The sequence below is a fragment of the Ambystoma mexicanum genome, chromosome 4q, assembly GCF_040938575.1.
Source record: "Ambystoma mexicanum isolate Mex_15411 chromosome 4q, UKY_AmexF1_1, whole genome shotgun sequence".
Taxonomy (NCBI): Eukaryota; Metazoa; Chordata; class Amphibia; order Caudata; family Ambystomatidae; genus Ambystoma; species Ambystoma mexicanum.
In genome coordinates this window covers 583,569,348-583,588,556 of record NC_090928.1, presented here as the reverse complement: position 1 = coordinate 583,588,556, position 19,209 = coordinate 583,569,348, and the positions used below count along the sequence as shown (strand labels likewise).

The following is a 19,209-nucleotide window of genomic DNA, read 5'->3' as shown; positions in this document are numbered from 1 at the left end:
CCATTGGATAAAACACAATGACTGTTAATTGACTGCCTAACCTACCATGCCACTGTAAACCATGTAAATATGTACATTTCTAAATTGTATATCTCTGCCGCTATTTTAACTGTTCCAACCAATGTACTCACTGTAACCAATATACAGCGCTGTAACTAAGCTGAGAATAATCTTGTGTACCCCAGCGCCCTCTTACCCTCGGGTCCGGCGCACAATACAAACTAATAAACAAAAAACATATGCTAGTATATGGCATACCTTACTTACCATAATAGTATTTCTGATGCTTGTATCTGCTTAGATTCACATGCTTTGGATGGGCCAACGTCTAGTGGTATGTGCATAATATTGCATGACTTGTTTTTGAAGTTTGTAAAGGGACGTCGACTTGGTATGTCTGTAATACTATCCCTCGTTTGGTGTGTACTGTACCCATGGCCATTCATGCGTCAAGGTCCCTCTGATTATTTTGTTTCCGACATGAGGGAGCATGAACCGTATGCGTGATTACAGAAAGGTTAGGAAAGATGGAAGATGTCTATTTACCTTCAATTCCAAGAAGGGAGGAAGGGAGGGTGCATATCAATCTAAGTAGATACAAGCATCAGAAATATGATTACGGTAAGTAATGTATGCCTTTGGGGGCTTGTTGGTCTGCTTAGAATCACATGCTATGCATAGACTAGCAAACAGTACCTGAAGAAGGTGGTGGGTTGTTGGAAGTTACAGTAGCAAAATGATGTGTTACCACCATCTGTCCCACCTGTAGCTACTTTGCAAATAGCATATAAGGGCTCATTTGAACGGAAAGCTAGAGTAGCCCAGTTACCTCGAGTTGAGTGTGCTCTGGGCGTGGATGGTAATGTTCTCTTGGACCTTGAATAACAGATTTGAATGCATTTGACAATCCATTTTGAAATATCTAATTTAGAGGCAGGATCCCCTACTCTTCCTGCAGCAAGGGAAACAAAGAATTGATCTGTTTTTCTCAATGGTTTGGTTTTGTCTAGGTAATACATCACTGCCCTCCTGACGTCTCATGTATGGAGGCTTCTTTCTGCTGAATTTTGAGGATTTTGATAGAAAGTAGGAATTTCGATGGATTGAAATACACATACACGTTTCTCTCCTAAATGTATGTAACACAACCTTGTGTTTGTGACTAATCAACAGATCTTGAACTAAGAGAGCTTGCAGTTCGCCGGCAGTCATAACTGAAGCGATAACAACGAAAAATGCAGCCTTATAAGTGAGATGTTTAAGACTGGCTTTATGTCTTGGACCAAAGGGGTACCCCCCATGAGTTTTGGAAGGACAACATTAAGATCAACATGGAGTAAGATTGGAAATCGGAGGGTATAGGCTTAACCCCCTCCATAAATGCTTTCACCACTGGAACTTGTCACCATGAGATTTTACTCTGATGTGGTATATGCTGAAAGTGCTGCTAGATGAACTATAAGTGAAGTAAAAACTAAACCTGAATCCAGTAGATAAAGCAGATAGCGTACTATATGTGAAGGTGAGAAGTCATTGGGGTTGATACTGCCCGTTCTGCACCAGAAAACAAAGCGTTTCCATTTGTTGAAATAGCAGTGTCTTTTATTGGGCTTTCCTGCCTCCTTTAAGATGGCCATACATTTTTGGGGCAGGTTCAAGTGTCCAAATTCTATGACTTCAGGAGCCAATTCGCCTAGTTCAGTGGTTGTGAAAACGGATGCAGTGTTGTCCCCTGATGTTGGGATTGCATGTTGTAAGGGCACGGACTGGTGGGCAAAGAGACATTGCACACAGATGTGAGAACCAAGTTTGACGTGCCCAGATTGGTGCCATTAGGATCATGTTGACATGTTCCTGGTGCATCTCTTGGATTATCTTGTTTAGAAGTGGTGTTGGGGGAAGCGTACGCAAATAGCCCTGACCAATTCATCCACAGTGCATTCCCTTTGGACCCTGTCTGGGGATATCTGGATGCATAGTCTTGGCATTGTGTGTTCTCTTGTGTTGGAACGATCTATATTTGCATGGTCCCAGTCTTTGAAGACCCTGTGTAGAATATGTGTGTTTAACTGCCATTCATGCTCTAAAGGAAGTTGTCGGTTTCTGCTTCGCACATCTGCCAGCCAGTTGTGTTCCCCTGAAACATGTTGCAACAGAAACATAATATTGGATTTTAAAAAAAAATTGATTGTTTTTACATGGTTCTACAAAAAGACAACTTTTAATACCCATTTCCGTTCCTTCAGACTTAAAAGAGCAAAGGACATAAAACCTAAACACAAAACTCATAACGAACAATGAGCCGGTTCTCAAACCCAGAAGATAGTACAAAAGATAAAATGAACAGTGACACCTTCCATAAATCAGTCTCATGTTTTTGATATACAAATCCTTAGGAAAATAGTAATTAAAAATGTAACCAAGGCCAGTGTTCTAGTTATTCTTTCTCCTGACAACAGAATATTCCACCATTGTTCTTTTGGTCTATGACCGTACTTATTGATCACTTCAGTCATTAGGATTCCTCTCTGTCGCTCTAATGCTGGGCAATCCATTACCAGATGATTTAAGGTTTCTATAGTATCAGTTCCAAGACACAATCTGCATGCCAAGGAATCACCTTCTGTGTTTTCCCACTTAAAATGTTTCTTTGGTAGAGAATAAGTTCAGACAAAATTTCAGAAACTGGTATCTGAAAAACCCATTTGGGAAAGCTTGCAGGTTTTTTGGTATGGCGTTTAACCTGCAACTTTCTTCAAATGCTCTTCCCATAATATTTGTATTTAAGTATTTACTCCTGTGTACAGATCTAGTCCTGGATGTATAGCTTTCTTTTAATCTTGTCAGGATTAGTAATGAGGGTTTGTTCATTTTCGCCTAAGTTCAACAGGACTACTTTACAATTTCTTTCCCATTCTGTCAATACAGGCTCAGTTTGTTCAGTTGGGGCTTTTTTCAGGCAAATAAAACCCCCTTTTGGTGCCTCTTCAATGCATTTTCTTAGAAGCGACAAGGTCTTCCATTTAACTATCGCCTTAAGGGAAGTAAGGCCTAGTTCCATACGGACCGCTTGTATTGATGTTCTTTTCGGGATGCCCAGTACCTTCTCCCAGAACACACCCTCGATTATTGCTCAATTTTCAGTTTTAAAGTTAAGGACGGATTCAATATTGGAGTCACTTTCGATCGATAATAAGCAATTAACTGGATAAAGGAGAAGCAACAGTATCTCTTAAGGAGTATCCTCCCTTGCCCAGCCAGATTTTGTGCTTTCCTAATGAGTGACTCAAATCTGGGAGTATCAATAGAACTAGTATTTAAACAGATTCCCAGGTAGTTAAGAGATAACATTACCAAAACATTTACCCCCAGGAGGTGCCAATTCATCCGTTTTTTACCCTGTGCTCCTTTCTGATGACCTACCGGCAGTATACTTGATGTTTTCACATTTATTAGGAACCCATTCGCTTCTAGGTAAGAATGTAGTGCCTCCAGCTGCCTCTGCAGACCTACTGGGGTCTGATCTATAAGGACCACGTCATCAGCTTAGATAAGTCTCCCAATCTTGAAATTAGCTATGGTCGGTGCAAAGGTTCTTATATCCATAAGTGCGTGGTGCACAATAGAGATGAAAAGCTTGAAGAGTTCTGGCGCTAACGGGCAACCTTGTTTGAGGCCCTTATTTATATACACTTCTTTAGTTAAAAGGCCTGCCACATTCAATCTTACTTTAAGCGATGTCTCGGAGTATAGATCTTGAATGGGAGCTAGTACATTATTTGGGCAACTGTACTGGTGTAACTTTTTCCACAGCTTTGGGTGGTTAACTATTGAATGCTTCAGTCAAATCAATAAACGCAATGTACATCATCTCTTCCTTCGTTCTTTCCGTTCTTGATTTCAGTAAGTTTATAATAAAGATATTTAGCATCGTACCCAGCCCCTTAACAAATCCTGTCTGCCAGATGTCCCTATGCCCTGATGTTATGGACCAGGATAGTAATGATTTCAAAATTAGAGAGGCAAAAATCTTCCCTGGGACATTTAACAGAGCAATTGGGCGATAATTGGAGGTGTCAGATCTTAATCTCTTCGTGAAAATCAGAATAATTGATGTTTTCCGGGAGCATGGGATTTTTTGAGAATTGACAATATAAGTGAATGGGATAGAAATTTCGCCCATTGGAGTTTATCCTGTTATAGGGTAGCATTTCTTAGACCGTCAGGCATTTGAGTGAGTGCCCAATTCCAGATGTTTTTGGCTGGTTTGGTGCAGACTTGGAAACTGTGTCCCACTCCCCGTTTTTTTTTTTTTAATAGTACATAGCTGTGGTGCAGGACGTCAGGACTAGGACTGTCTTCCCTGTCAGCTGGTGGTGTAAATCTTGTAAAGCTTTGAACACTGCTAGTAATTTCAGAAGATAGGCTTGTTTGTTAACACTTGTGTCCACACGCCATGCGCAGTGTGATGGAGAAAGTGAGCTCCCCACCCTGCCTGAAAGTTATGCGGCTTCCACTTTGGGGATGGCAAATGATTTTCCCTTCAAAAGGTTTGTTTTGTCCACCACTTCAGTGATTGAACAAGGGGGTGCAAAAACACCATGCAAATGTCGCACTGAACGCTTTCCTGCGACCATTGTTTCGCTAGCCACTCTTGCATTGAACACATGTGCAATTGAGCATGTGGCAGTAGGTAAATGCAGGAAGCCATAGATCCCAAAAGGTGCATTGCCTTTCACACGGTTATCTGATGACCAGCTAGATATTGTGGAACTTGAAAGAGCATGTTATGGACCCTCTCTTTGGAGGGGGAAGACTAGGGTGTCTTCTGTTTGAATTAGTGCTCCAAGAAACAGTTTTATTGGACTCAGAACAAGACAAGATTTTTTTCTCATTGATGGGGAACCCAAACTGAAATAGAAGATTGATTGTTTCTTGAGTGTTCCATTGACACAACTGTGGTGTGCCTTCTGGTATTAGCCAGTCTTCTAGATGAACAAGATACTCACCCCTGGCAACTTTCGATTGGATGTTCCTCCCTCATATTCCTCATTTTATGATGTTTGTATCCAGTTTCAGCTGCTTTGGAAAAAGAAAATCTCAGCAGAGGGCGCTGTGCGTCGACCCGATGTCCCTCGAGGGCCTCTGTCTCAATTGACATCATCGTCAAGTTCATATACCAGGTGCAGGGCCCGTTGCCTTCAGTTCTGTTTTTATGCCACACGTATGCAGAACTACCGCCCTTATTAGGTGCCTTTAATTTATCAGACTCTGAAAGAGCCAGTGTACAGTTTACAGTCTGGAAATTCTACAGCAGGGTAGGTTGGGAGGGTCGATGAGGAATATGTGGGAGGGACATCCAATCGAAAGAACGTTACCAGGGGTAATTAACTTGTTCTTCGAATGGATTGTGTCCTCCAACATATTCCTCATCTTATGATAGACTCCCAAAGCATTATTGCATTTTTGGAGGAGGGTGTATGCATTTTTGAATTGTATCACTTGTCAAGGATAAAGCATAGAACTGCCTTCCCGAACCTTCCCTCATTGTTGGAGGAATATAAACAATGTTTTGTAAACGTATGACTTGCAAACCAGGTGGCTGCCTTACAGATATCTTTTTTTCTGAGCTCCCCTCTGAAGGGCAGAGGAAGTTGCTATGCCTGTTGTGAAATGAGCCCTTAAGCCTTCTGGGGGATCTTTTCCAGCGAGTGTTACATTGTGAAATAGTCAGTATTATCCATCTTGATAGAGTTTGTTTGTTAACCGATAAACCAATTTTATGTCCAGAGTATCCAATAAACAGTTGGTAATGTTGTTGCAATTTTGACATTCTCGAAATATAGAAATTTAGAGCTCTTAGGATCGAGCCTATGATGTATTTCCTCTTCGTCGCTCAGGTGAGGCAGTGGAAAGAAAGTCAGAAGCACAATCTTATGTGCTAAATGGTAATCGGAAACAATTTTCGGTAGGAATGATGGTTTGACCTTTAGAACAACCGTATCCTTATAAAAAATGATCAACAAAGGTTTACAGGATAAGGCCTGCAACTCCCTCAACCTGCGGGCTGAATTTATGGTCAACAACAAAATAGTTCTGAGTGTTAGTAACCTTAATGGACAGGAATGTAGCACCTCGAAAGGAGCACACATCAGAGATGTTCAGACTAAATTAAGTTCCCAGGTTGGGACTTGGATGGAGTTAGTCGAAACCCATTAGTGCGTCTCTTTAAAAACTGAATTAAAGGTATTTTGAAATATGAATACTCCTCTCTGAGGTGTGCTTGAATATGGAAAGTGCTGCTAGTTAACCTTTAATTGTTAATCTAGAGCCCCAGATTTTCCAAATATAATAAAAAAGATAACACCTTAGGTGTATCACATTGAAAAGTATCTACATCATTTTCCTTACACCAGCTGCAGAACTTGTTCCAACAGCAGCGGTATAAGGATTTTGTTGCTGGCCTTCTGGCCGAAAGCAAAATCTCCATTATGTCCTCCGGGAGGTACCAATCCTTATATCTCAACCTTTCAGAAAGCATGTGTGAAAGTTGAGTGTCTTGACCTCTGGATGAAGAACCCAACCCCCCCCTCTCACAAGAGAAGGTCCTCTCTCTTTGTGGAAGACGTGTTGTAGGGGGGCAGATGGACGTTCTCCTGGCCCAAACTTTCTCAACCTCCTGATCACGTGAGGAATAACAGGGACTGGAGTAAACGCATACAGGGGTGGAAACTCCCAGTCCACTACGAACGCGTCTCCTAGAGCTCCTCTTGGGGGAAATTCCCTGGAGCAGTAAAGTTTGCACTTCCGGTTAACACTGGTCGCAAACAGATCCACTTGAGGGGTTTCAAAAGGGTGAAGATCTTGTGAAGGACTTCGTGAGCTAGTTCCCACTCGTGGGAGACCATGCTCTGCCTGCTCAGAGTTTCCTCCACTGTGTTCTCTTCTCCGACTAGGTGAATATCCGATGGGGAGATTCCCCTGTAGAGTGGTAGTGACCATACACCATCTCTCTTGTTGAGGTATGTAGGGAAGGCATGGTATCACAAGTATGACAGACACAATGCATAGTGTTTAAAACCTTTATTGAAAATGTTGGGGTTGGATAAACTCATAAGTTGCCCTATAACTAAGATGAAAGTAGTCTCGACCAAACAAACAAAACAGTCCTAGTGGAGTCCTTCAAATCGAAGATGGCCTATGCTAACAAAACCTAATGCCTGCCCTATCGCTTGTACAAAAAGTGTGAAAAGGAGAATTGTATGGAAAGGAAAAATCAGTGTTCAAAAGAATAAAAGGTAGTTGTACCAGCTCTCCTCCTCGCGTTAAACCTCATGGAATAAGGCTGTCCTTGTAGGCAGGATGACTCACTATGGCTCGGGTTCTAACACTAAGCAGTTCCAAACCGTGGATTGACGTCCGCCTAGCCTTCCACGTTAAAGTCTCTCTCTTGACTTTCCTCTGCCGGGCTCAGACCTTCCAGCACACAATTCACGTTGGTCCGCCTCCATCGGGCTCAGACCCCTCACGTTACAGTTCAACAAAAACCCGCAAGGGGGTTCCCATCACCAAGTTTATTGTACTTCGGGTCTCCCTCAATCGAGCTCCGAACCCTTTCGGATGTTGAAGACTTTCAAATGTGCACGGCTCTCTTGACAGACCACCGCAGGACCACTTCGACTCAAAGTTCACGCTTGCGCTCGCTTAATGCTCACTTTTGCGGTTTGTTCACTTTAATAGCTTCAACCAATGTACCTTTCAAAGAGACTTTTGAAATAGACTACTTTCGCCGGACCACTCAGTTACTTAGTATAACTGACCTCACAGCTGCCTTTTACTTTAAAGGTAATTCACAGGCCTGCCTTTCTTGGTGTCTCATCCACACATGTGCAGCCTTCACTTGTGATATATTGCTACTTCATTCGCTTTAACACACACTGGTCTCTCTGGTCGCTTGCCAACTCACCGGCTGTGTGCGCTTCTTTACTTGTTTTGTGATTTCCAATTTACAAGTCAAGGCTAGTACCACAGACTTAGCCTCGCCTCCCGAACTCTGCTGCTCAACCAGGAGGGTCGCTGGTATCCTTGCAATACAATGCAATGTTGACTTATGGGCTCTGGCCTTCTCTACGTGTCTTTTGCGGTCTGTCGGAAGCAACAACCTCCAGTAGCGAAGCCTTGGGGTTTTTCAGCCCACTGCTCTCGTTCCTTGGTCCGTTGGCTCTGCTCCAGTAGTTCTGCTCATACTCCTGTTCCGCCTTGCTCAGAGTGTCTCTTCAGGTGTTGCCTTTTATTCGAGTGGGGAGAGCTAACAGGTATTGGGTGTATGCACCGATTAACGGGGCATGTCCAGTACGATGTGAGAGAGTTAGTCTGGTTACTCTCAGTCACCCTCTTCCTCGGCCCAGTGTTTGTGTAAAAAGGGGCAGGGGGTTGAGACTTTGGATAATCCTACAAAATAGGATGGCGTAATTATCAAAAAAGTGGGGGTATACTGCGTCCCACCATCGGCTGTCTCACCCCACTCAATGAAGACTCCTCAGGCCAAGTGATCCTCCCACATTGGTCCACCTCGAGGGTCTGGATCCAAAGGCGATGACCGTGCCCAGGCCACCTCAGAAAGAGATCCCAGAAACTAGCGGATGAGACACCCTCTGGTTTCTCACAGGTAGTACATGGCCTTCAGCGCCAGTCTGATTGCCCTTCGCTCCAAAAGGTTGATTTGTTGTATGGACTCCGATGGAGACAAACGACTGCTGATTGTCAAATCGTTGGCATGTGCTCACCACCACATGAGTGAGGCGTCCGTTGCTACTGTTATCTCCGGTCATGGTTGCCAAAAAGGTTCTCCCTTCAGAATGTTGTCCTCGCAAGCCCACCACAGGAGATCCTGTGTGACCTTGCTCGGAACCTGAAGTAGATCCGACATCTTGCCTTAGAATTGAGCCCACTGTGTCCCGAGAGCCCACTGAAGGGATCTCATTCACAGGCGAGCCTCTCTGGCACCAGGAAAATGAATTATGCCATAAGGATGAGCAAACTCAAAAAGTCGAAGGCCGGAAGACGCTGGGCATTCTGGAATTTGGTTAACATCTGCAGAATGTGTTGAGCCCTCACTTCTGGTGGCAAGGCTTTTCCCAGGGATGCATCTAGAACTGCTCAAATGAACTGGATTCTTTGATATTGTATAATTTGGGACTTCTTGTTTATTTATTTTTATTTATTGCATTGTTGTTAGCGCCCAGGACCCGGAGGTATCACATCGCTAGATTACATACATGATGGTGCATGCAAAAGAACAGAGTTACAGTTTCAGATATTCACATGGGTTAGAGTCAAGAGTATTTGTTAAACAGAAAGGTTTTGATTTGTTTGCAGAATGCCTGGTAGGATGGTTTGTTTCTGATGGAAGGGGGAAGCGTGTTTTTTAGTGTAGGTGCGATTACGGTGACACTTGATTGCCTGTGATCTTTTCCTGGTGAATCTTGGAGTGGCTAGTGAGATGGGGGAGGCTGAACACAGGCTGTGCGGGTTAGGTTTGGAGATGTGGTGTGGGGCGGTGTTGTGGAGGCATCGGTGAGTGGTGGATAGAACTTTGGCTCCCCATTCAAGCCTGCATCGAATTCAGTGAGCTTTGCGTCTGATTAGGGAGATGTGCTCTGAGCATTTGAGGCCCCATACTGCTCTGAGGGCGTTATTCTGTGTTATATGTAGTATGAGATTTTTATAGGATGTCTCTGCCAGGATGACATTGCAATATTTGAGCTTGCTGCCAATGGTAGCTCTAGCTAAGGTGAGACAGTTGCTAGTAGTGAGGAATTTTCTGGAGAGTTTGAGCAGTTTAGTTGAGAAAGCTGCAGAGGAGGCCACAATATTTGTGTGTCTGTTCGTGTTGAGTTCCGCATCAAGGTAGACTCCCAATGTTTTCACATGGGGAGAAACCGGGATGCTGTTCCAGTCTAGGAGGAAAAAGGGGGTTCCATGTGTTAATATCCCCGCAAAAATATCGCCATATTTTTGCGGCGATATTAAGGCATGGAACCTGCGGGGGACACCCCCACTCCCAAAAATCCCTAACATTATCCCCACTAAAAATATCGGCAATGGCCGTTCGACGACCATATATTCGGCAATATTTTTGGTGGGGATATTACCTCATACTGAAAGGAGGTGTAGTCAGGGTCTAGGTGTTTGAAGCGGTGAGAAGAGCCTACAATGAGCAGCTCTGTTTTGTTGTCAGGCAGAGGTGGTGGTTGGCCATCCAGACTGAATGAGGTTATAGATGTGGTTGATGTCAGCCGAGTCAAGCTCGTAGGAGCCGGAGAGTTTGAGGATAATCTGGATGTTAAGAGCGTTGAGGCAATCGAATAAGTCCTTTGTGTATGTGTTGTAGAACGTGGGGGAAAGGCAGGAGCCTTGCGGGACACCGTAGGGGACAGGGATGGGGTCTGCTGCTTCGGTTCCGGCAAATACCCTGGAGGTTTGGTCGCTCAGGTAGTATTTTACCAATTTGGCCGCATCCAGAGAGAGGTTGAAGGAGGTGGCGAGGCGGTGGCAGAGTACGTCGTGGTCAACGAGGTCGAAGGTTACCGAGAGATCAAATAGCAGGAGGATGGAGAGGTCCGTTATCATGGAGGTGGTGGAGTGGAGCTTAAGATCAAGGAAGGCAGATTCGGTGCTATGCCTTGGTCTGAATCCAGATTGATGCTGGCCAAGTAAGGAATTGGTTTCCAGGTAGGCTTGGAGTTGCAGGTATGCAGTGTCGTCGTGATGGTGCGGGAGTTAGTGGGTAGGTTGGGGTCAAGAGAAGTTTTTTTTTTTTCAGTAGATGTGTGACGCAGGCTTCTTTGATGGAGCTGGGTATGGTGCAGGTGCTGAAGGAGGAATTGATACATTTGGCGATGGTGGAGACACAGATGAGACTTGGAAGGAAGGGATGTTTGGTGTGGTGCGTGAGGGCTGTCCGAGTTGGTTTGGGGAAACAGATATTTTGAGTATGGCTTTTTCTCTGAGGTTTTGGATTTTGAGCTCTTTCAGGATTTTGAACAGTTCTCTGGTGTTGGACCATGCCTCAGTGATGCAGGTGTTTTATGTAGTAGCTTTGGTGTTGGTGATAGCTTTCTTGAAGGCAGTGGCGCAGGTGCTGAGGGCATCTTTGTTGGAAGGAGTGTTTTTTTTTCTTACCAGATGTGTTCTTTGGAGCGCTTGGTTTTACGGAGGGCTACTAATTCCTCAGTGAACCAGTTAGGGTGGTGGTCTTATTTTCGAGCGGTCGTTTTGAGCGGGGCATGGAGGTCCAGGGTGTAGTTGAGGGCAGTGTTGTAGGCCAAGAGAATGGTCTCAGGGTTGTTGTCGGGGCACGAGTCAAGGGCGGCCAGGATGATTGGCTTGAGAAGTTCCTTGGTACTTTTTTAGTTTTTCTAGCTGTGATAGGAGAGTGGGCGGGAGGTCATTTGGCGGGGGAGGTTTTGAGGTTGTATTTGAGGGACAAGCCAAGTCTGTGAAGGGAGCGGCATGTTACGCTGAGATGTTCCAGGGCTTGTTCAGGTGAACATGGCCTGATCAACCAATCGTCCAGGTAGGGGTAGATGTTAATTCCCCCCCTCTTCTGAGACTCGCTGCCACCACCGCCATTAAATTGGTGAAAACTCTCGGGCAGAGGTCAGCCCGAATGGCAGAACTTGAAACCGATAATGAGAACAACCAACGGCGAACCTCAGGTACTTCATGTGCTTGTGATGGATTGGCACATGAAAGTAAACATCCTGAAGGTGCAATGATACCATCCAATCATGGAGCTGACGGGCCTGAAGGATCCTGAGAAAGTGTGACCATCTTGAATTTGTCCTTCCTGAGGAACTTGTTCAAGTATCTCAAGTCCAAGATGGGTCTCAGTCCTCCGTCCTTCTTGGGGATTAGGAAATAGGGAGAATACCATCCTTTGTTCCTCTCCATCACAGGTACTGGTTCTATAGGGTGTCCGGTTAAAGGTGCGATTACAAAAGGTTCGAATGCAATAGGCTCGGGTACATCGGACCGAAAACAAAAGGTTTGATTTTTTAAATTATATATTTATTTTAACATTAACCTATAACCGTTCTATAGCACCTTTCTTTAGCATGGTCAACATTTCCTGCAACAGGAATGGGTCTGGAACATTTAGCGAATGGCTTCCCGGTGGATGATCCTGAGGACTCTGTATGAAGGGGAGGCAGTTACGTTGGGCTCGGGAGAATAGCTCAGGGGCAAAGTGCTCGCCTTGGATGCAGGACGACACAGAGCAACACAGGTTCAATCCCCGGGTCCGCGCTTAGAAACCTCTGGGCATTAATCGCGTTATAAATAACCTATCATATTGTTTCCAGTGCCCATAAGTAATACCTCACCATTCTTTCAGATGCTGCGACAGTCTGTCTCCCACCAGGGTGTCGTGATTCAAGACCTCAGAGGTTTTGAGGTTGCTGAAGCAGCGGCTGGTGGTAAAGATGCTGCTGTTTGGGCAGGTTTTGCACCTTTCCCGTGTCCACCACGAGTGAATCTTCTTTGACCAGCCTGTCCTCTCGCTCTTCAAACTGAGAAGTAGTAGCAAAAGGACCTACCCCTCCAAGATGATCCGCTTGGGTGAAAAGGCTGTGGCTGCTTGATAGCAGCACCTAGGGATTTGGCTGCTGCCTTTGAGGTCTGCAGCTTCTCAAGGCTTTCGTCAGCCTTATCACCAAATAAGTGCGAGCCGTCAAAGGGCATGTTGAGGAGACTAGATTGTACATCAGACACAAACCCAGACTTCCTCAACCACGAGATCTGTGTATCACAGTGCTTGCCACCATGGTCCTGCTGATGCGGTCAGCAGTGTCCAGACCTGATTGCAGAGACTCACACATGGCCTCCTTACCATCCCTCATCAGGTTCCAGAAGCTGTCTCTTTCCTCACCTTCAGGGATGTGGTCAGCTGCCATTGCTACCAGAAAAGGTAGCATCGGGTCATTGTATGGACCCTTGTCCAATATAGCGATGAGATCATACTGCTCTAATGGTGTAGCAGGTCTAGTCCAACCTAAAAAGTCTAACCTTAGTCATCAGACTTCTGCAGGATGCATCAGCATGTTCAGCTGGATCTGGTTTTCAGGAGAGGTGTCGACCCCACTAGCTGTTTGTACAGAATCATGCAGTTCCCTGATCCTGGTATCATCTGGGATAAAACAGTCTGGAACATTAGGGATGTTCCCCTGTGAATTAAGAGGATCTAATTGAAGGCCAAAAGGTGTATTCTCATCTGATGTTTCATATCCCTCATAAATAGATGTTAGATCCTTTTTTGGTAAGGTTTTATAGATATTTTCCCTTTCCATAGGTTTTTGAGGTAAAGTCTTCGACTGCTGGTGTCAATGTTTTTTGACTTGGTTACTATCAACGACTTCGGCGTCGATGCAACGAGGTGTCGATGAAATAGACGATTTAGTCTTCGACGTGTGCTTCGAGGGACTCAACCCGACAGTTTTAGATGATTTCACATCTCGTTGAGTACTCCAAGTGTCTCGAGGTGTTTGGGAGCTTATGAGCCGGGCTCAGGGGCACGTGGGTTTTTGCTTTGGCTTTATGCTAGTCTTCGACTGGAGCATGCTCACTTCCTTTACGCTTCGAGGAAGACGCAGCCTCATTCTCAAAGATTTTAAGCATTTCCTTACGGAAATGTTCCCACTCATCCTTCGTCGAGGATTTAGTCAGGAAGGTTAATGCGTCTTTTCTGAGAAGAGTATGAGGAAGAAGGAGAAGAAGAAAAGGGTGATCTACGATGCCTGTTCTTTGACTTTTTAGAGGATGAGGAAGAGTGCATGGAGTGAGATTGTTTCTTCAATCTTTTTTTATGCGGTGTCGAATCTAGCGACTCATTGGAAGGCTCAATTTTCAAAGGCATGGAAGCGGATTTTAGAACAAGCCTACCTGCTGACAATTTAGCTGTACGCTCTTTTAGGGCTGAAGCTGGATACAAATATCATACGATGAGGAATACGTGTGAGGGCGCAATCCATTCGAAAAGGGGACACTGGAATGGATTGTATGTGCAGATGGCCTTCCACCACTGCAAGCACTTTTGTAAATACTCTTGGCGCTGAGGATATGCCAAGGGGAAGCACTTTGAACTGGTAAAGGGTATCTCCTACCTTGAACCTTAGGTATTTTCTGTGCACTGGCAACACTGAAGTATGAAATGATGCATCTTTCATGTCCAATGTTGCCATGTAATCCCCTTGCTTCAGAAGTGGAATTATTTCCTGCAGCGTCATTCTGAATTGTTGCAGCTCGTCATACATATTTGCAGGACACAGATCTAAGGCAGGGTGCATGCTTACATACTTTTTGGGGACAAGGAAGTGTAATAAATACCTTTGTTTACCTCTATATGTGGAATCCGCTCTATCGCTCCCTTCTGTAGCAGTGTTCGTATTTCTGCTTGTAGAATAAGGAACAAGTTACTTACCTGTAACTGTTGTTCTCCAGCATGGGTCTGGCATGGATTCACATGCTCATGAATATTCCCCGTCGTCAGGCTGGGAATCCTCGGTAAAGAAAAAACCAGTATCAGTTTCGTTTCTGATCTGTCTTTCGTAGTAATAACCAATCACTGGTCTCTGCGTCATACTGACCACAGCCAATGACTGCCCTCTACCTAAGCACCGCCTCTGGCAGCCATCTTCAGATTTGGAAGCACGTGAAGTGGCAGTATGACCAAGTGAAGAGCCGCAGAGGGGTAGGCGGGAGGGTTCGCATGTGAATCCATGCCAGACCCATGCTGGAGAACAACAGTTACAGGTAAGTAACTTGTTCCTTCTCCAGCATGGGGTCTGGCATGGATTCACATGCTCATGAATAAAGAATACATAGCAGTACACACATGCACAACCACGGGAGGTGGCAAAGGCTCAACATTAAGCATCACATCAACTCAACATTAAGCATCTTACCTCCTCACCAGGCTCACCTCAGGCGAACAGGTTGCGCAGCACTGCTTGGCCGACCCTGGACTCCTCCCTGGAATCCCGGTCGACGCAGTAGAATTTCGTGAAGGTGTGCGTCGACCTCCACGTAGCAGCCCTGCATATGTCCAGCAGGGGCACACCAGATAGGAACGCCGTGGTAGCTGCGATCGCTCTGGTGGAATGGGCTCTCGGACGGCCAGGCAGCGGTCGGTTTGCCAACCGGTGACAGTACATGATACAGCCGGAGAGCCATCTGGAGATGGAAGCCTTCGAGAGAGCCTTCCCCTGATTGACAGGTCCAAAGTTCACAAAGAGTTGTGACGTCTTCCGAAAACCTTTCGTGCGGTCCACGTAGAACTTCAGCGCTCTAGCTACATCCAGCGAGTGCAAAGTCCTCTCAGCCGGCGACGAAGGCGACGGGAAGAACACAGGTAACACCAAGGGTTCGTTGAGATGAAAGTCCGACGGTACCTTGGGCATGAAGGAGGGGTGCGTCCTGAGCACTACCCTCGTGTCGTGGAAAGTCAAGTACGGGGCCTTGCAGGAAAGGGCCTGGATCTCTCCCACTCGTCGTGCGGAGGTGATGGCCACGAGAAAAGCTGTTTTCCACGATAGAAACTTCAACGGGGCCGAGTGCAGAGGCTCGAACGGAGGTCCCATAAGTTTGGTCAGCACCACGTTGAGCTCCCACGCCGGGGCCGGAGCCTTCACCGGCGGGAACGATCTGAACAGTCCCTTCATGAACTCTTTCACCAGACGATGAGACCACAAGGACGTCCGGCCCGTGGTTCTGGTGTATCGGGAGATCGCAGCAAGATGAATCTTGATGGACGCGTGTGCCAGACCAGCTTTGGCCAGCGTCAGCAGGTACGGCAGCACTTGGGGAGCCGTAATCCGTAGAGGGTTAATCTTCTGTGCGTGGCACCAGACAGAAAACCTCTTCCATTTGTGTCCGTAGCATTTAAGAGTCGAGGACGCCCTGGCCTTTGCAAGAACCTCTCTGCAATCGGCCGGTATGTCGTATCCTCCAAACTCTAGCGCTGCAGGAGCCAGGCCTGCAAGTTCAGCGACTTCGGGTCGTGGTGGAGGATGGCGCCTCCTTCCCTGGAGAGTAGATCCGCGTCCGCCGGCAGCTTGATTGGCGGGGACGCCGACAAGTCCAGAAGGTCCGGGAACCATATCTGCCTCGGCCACGCAGGTGCGACGAGGATCATCCTGCACCGTGACCTCTTGAGCTGGTTGACGAACAGGTCGATCTGGGGTGTGCCCCACCGTCGGAAGAGGCGATCCACCAGATCCTGCCGTAGTTCCCACTCGTGGCACGAGCGCAGCTCCCTGCTGAGTGAGTCGGCGATGGTGTTTTTTATCCCTGCCAGATGAAACGGCACCAGAAGAATCCCTTGGGCGACGGCCCAATGCCACAGGTCCTGCGCCTCCTTGGACAGCGCTGGGGACCTGGTTCCGCCCTGTTTCCTGATGTAAAACATGGTGGTGGTGTTGTCGGTGAAGATCCTCACCACCTTGCCCTTGAGGGACGGAAGGAAGGACCTGAGGGCCCAAAACACTGCACGGAGCTCCAGGACGTTGATATGCAGGGACTTCTCCGTCGGGAGCCAGAGTCCCCTTGCGTGCAGGTTTTCGGTGTGCGCTCCCCACCCTTCTAGGGAGGCATCCGTGGTCACAGTCACCTGGTGGGCTGGGGTCTGGAAGTCCATGCCCGCCGTCAGATGCGCGCGGGTGCCCCACCACCGTATCGCTCGTCGGAAACTCTCGTCGAGCTTGATCCTTTCCTCGAAGCTGCCCGTCGTCTGGATCCAGCGCGCATCCAGGAACTCTTGCAACGGGCGCATCCGGAGCCTGCACATGGGAATGAGGTAGATGCAGGAAGACATCATCCCGAGGAGGGACTTGATGGACCTCACCTTGGCCGCGTCGGCCACCAACATCCGTTGCACCTTGCCCAGGATGGTCCTGGTCCTCTCCTCCGACGGGGAGGCCAGAAGGGACACTGTGTCGAGCCTCGCTCCCAGAAACAGTGCGACTTGCGCGGGCACCAGGTGGGATTTGGCGTAGTTCACGGAGAATCCCAGGTCCGTGAGGAGTTGGACGGTCCTTGCCGTGTGGACCACGGCGAGCTCCCTCGTCTTGGCGCGGATGAGCCAGTCGTCCAGGTAGGGGTAGACGTGAATCCCCTCGCGGCGCAGCTGCGCCGCCACCGGTGCGAGGCACTTGGTGAAAACCCTGGGTGCCGACCGCAGTCCGAAGGGAAGGGCTTTGAACTGGTAATGACGCCCTTGGACCACGAATCTGAGGAATTTGCGGTGCCCCTTTAGGATGGGAATGTGGAAGTAGGCATCCTCCAAATCCAACGACGATAGGAAGTCTCCTTCCTCCAGCTGACCCAGGACGTGCTGGAGGGTGACCATCCGGAACTTCTGCGCCTTGATGAACTTGTTCAGGCGTCGCAGGTCCAGGATGGGGCGCCATCCTCCCGTCTTCTTCTTCACGAGGAAGTAACGCGAGTAGACTCCGGAGCCCCGAAGCCTCTTTGGGACGAGTTCGATGGCGCCCTTTCTGAGCATCGCCTTTACCTCCAGGAGAAGTTGAGGGACGTGAAGTTCTTTCCTGGCCACGGGGGGGACGCGCGGGCACCTTCTTTGAAACTCGAGCGCGTGGCCCCGGGCCAGGGCGTCCAGCACCCAACGGTCGGTGGAGATGGACTCCCACACGCTGACGAAGCCCGCCAGCCGGCCTCCCACCGGGGTGCTTCGGTGGGGGCCCGACCCCACGGCCGGTTCAATCCTGCTTGGACGCGGCCTTGCCGCCTTGGCCTCCTTGGCGACGACGGCGGGGTCCGCCAGACTTGCCTCGTCCTCTGTAGGCCTCTTGCGACGACGAGCGGGCCGCTTGACGGTAGGAAGCGAAACCGCCGCCGGAACCTTTGGAGGCGCCCTTGCCTCCGCCGCTCCGAAAGGGCGTCCGCCGTTGCTGCAGTACTCCAAGGGCCCGGGCCGTCTCAGTATCCGCCTTGATGGCCTGAAGGGAATCGTCCACTGTCTTCCCAAACAGGTTGTTCCCGTCGAAGGGCATGTCCAGGACCCTGGTCTGGACGTCCTGCCGAAAGTCCGTAGCCTTGAGCCATCCGCGACGTCGAAGGCAAACGCCGTTGCCCATCTGGCGGAACCCAGTGTCGGCGATGTCCGTCGCCACGGTGATGGCGTGGTCCGAGGCCACCTCACCTTCCTGCAGGATCTCAAGGGCCTCCGCCCTCTTGTCGTCCGGCAGAAAATCCAGCAGGGGAGCTATCTTGTACCAGAGTTCCCTGTCGTAGCGGGCCACGATAGCCAAGGCGTTGGCCGCTTTAATCGTCGTCGCCGCCGACGAGATGACTCTGCGCCCCATGGCATCCAATTTCTTTCCCTCGCCGTCCGGCGGGGAAGTCGACGTGGAGGCCGCACCCCCCCCCGCTTTCTTCCTGGCTGCCGCGGAGACGACGGAGTCCGGGGTAGGCTGCGCCCGGAGGCATAGGGGGGCTGAGTCCGGGACCCGGTACTTTTTCTCGTACCGGTCTCTTTTCGCTGGCGTCGTGGAAGGGTTCTTGAGGAGGGAAAGGCCCTCATCCCAAATGTCGTCCAACAGAGGCACTGCGAGGACCGTCTTCCTCTTGGTCTCGCGCCGTTGGTAAAGGAAGCCTTCCTTTTTCTTCTCCTCAGGGCAGAGTTGGAAAAGCTCGGATGCCCTGGCGATCATTGAGTGGAACGATCCAATCTCGTCGGGCGGAGAAGCCCTGGTGGGAGGCGACGACGGAAAATCCTCGTCGTATGCCTCGTCGTCCGTACCCGTCGCTGCCGTGTCAGTCCCCGTATCATCCCCTCGGGTGGACGGGGAGGAGGGCTGGACGGGGCGCGACGGTTGAAAAGGAGGCGGTGGATGAATCCTTCTTTTCTTGGTAGGGGGAACACCAGAAGGTCCCGGTTCTGGATCCCCCGACGGGAGAGGTTCCTCCGTCGGTAACGGTAGTCTCGTCCTTATCTCGGAGCATAAGGACTGTATAGCCAACAAAATGGCCGCTGAGTTGTCTTGCGGCGCTGGCAGAGGGGAATCCGACGGGCGAGCAGGGGCCCCGTCGGTATCCTCGACGATGTCGTCGTCGTCACCTGCGTCGGGGCCCATTCCGACGGGCTGGTCTTGTTCCACGCCTAGGCCGTGGCTTAAGACCTCGATCAGTTCC

At 48.4% G+C, this 19,209-nt stretch overlaps 1 protein-coding gene across 1 annotated transcript in view; it reads right to left on the bottom strand.

The window, feature by feature from the left end:
* MTHFD1L (methylenetetrahydrofolate dehydrogenase (NADP+ dependent) 1 like) overlaps nt 1–19,209 on the bottom strand; it is a 2,103,853-nt gene that overhangs the window by 1,341,276 nt on the left and 743,368 nt on the right. The gene's annotated exons all lie outside the window — the stretch shown is intronic.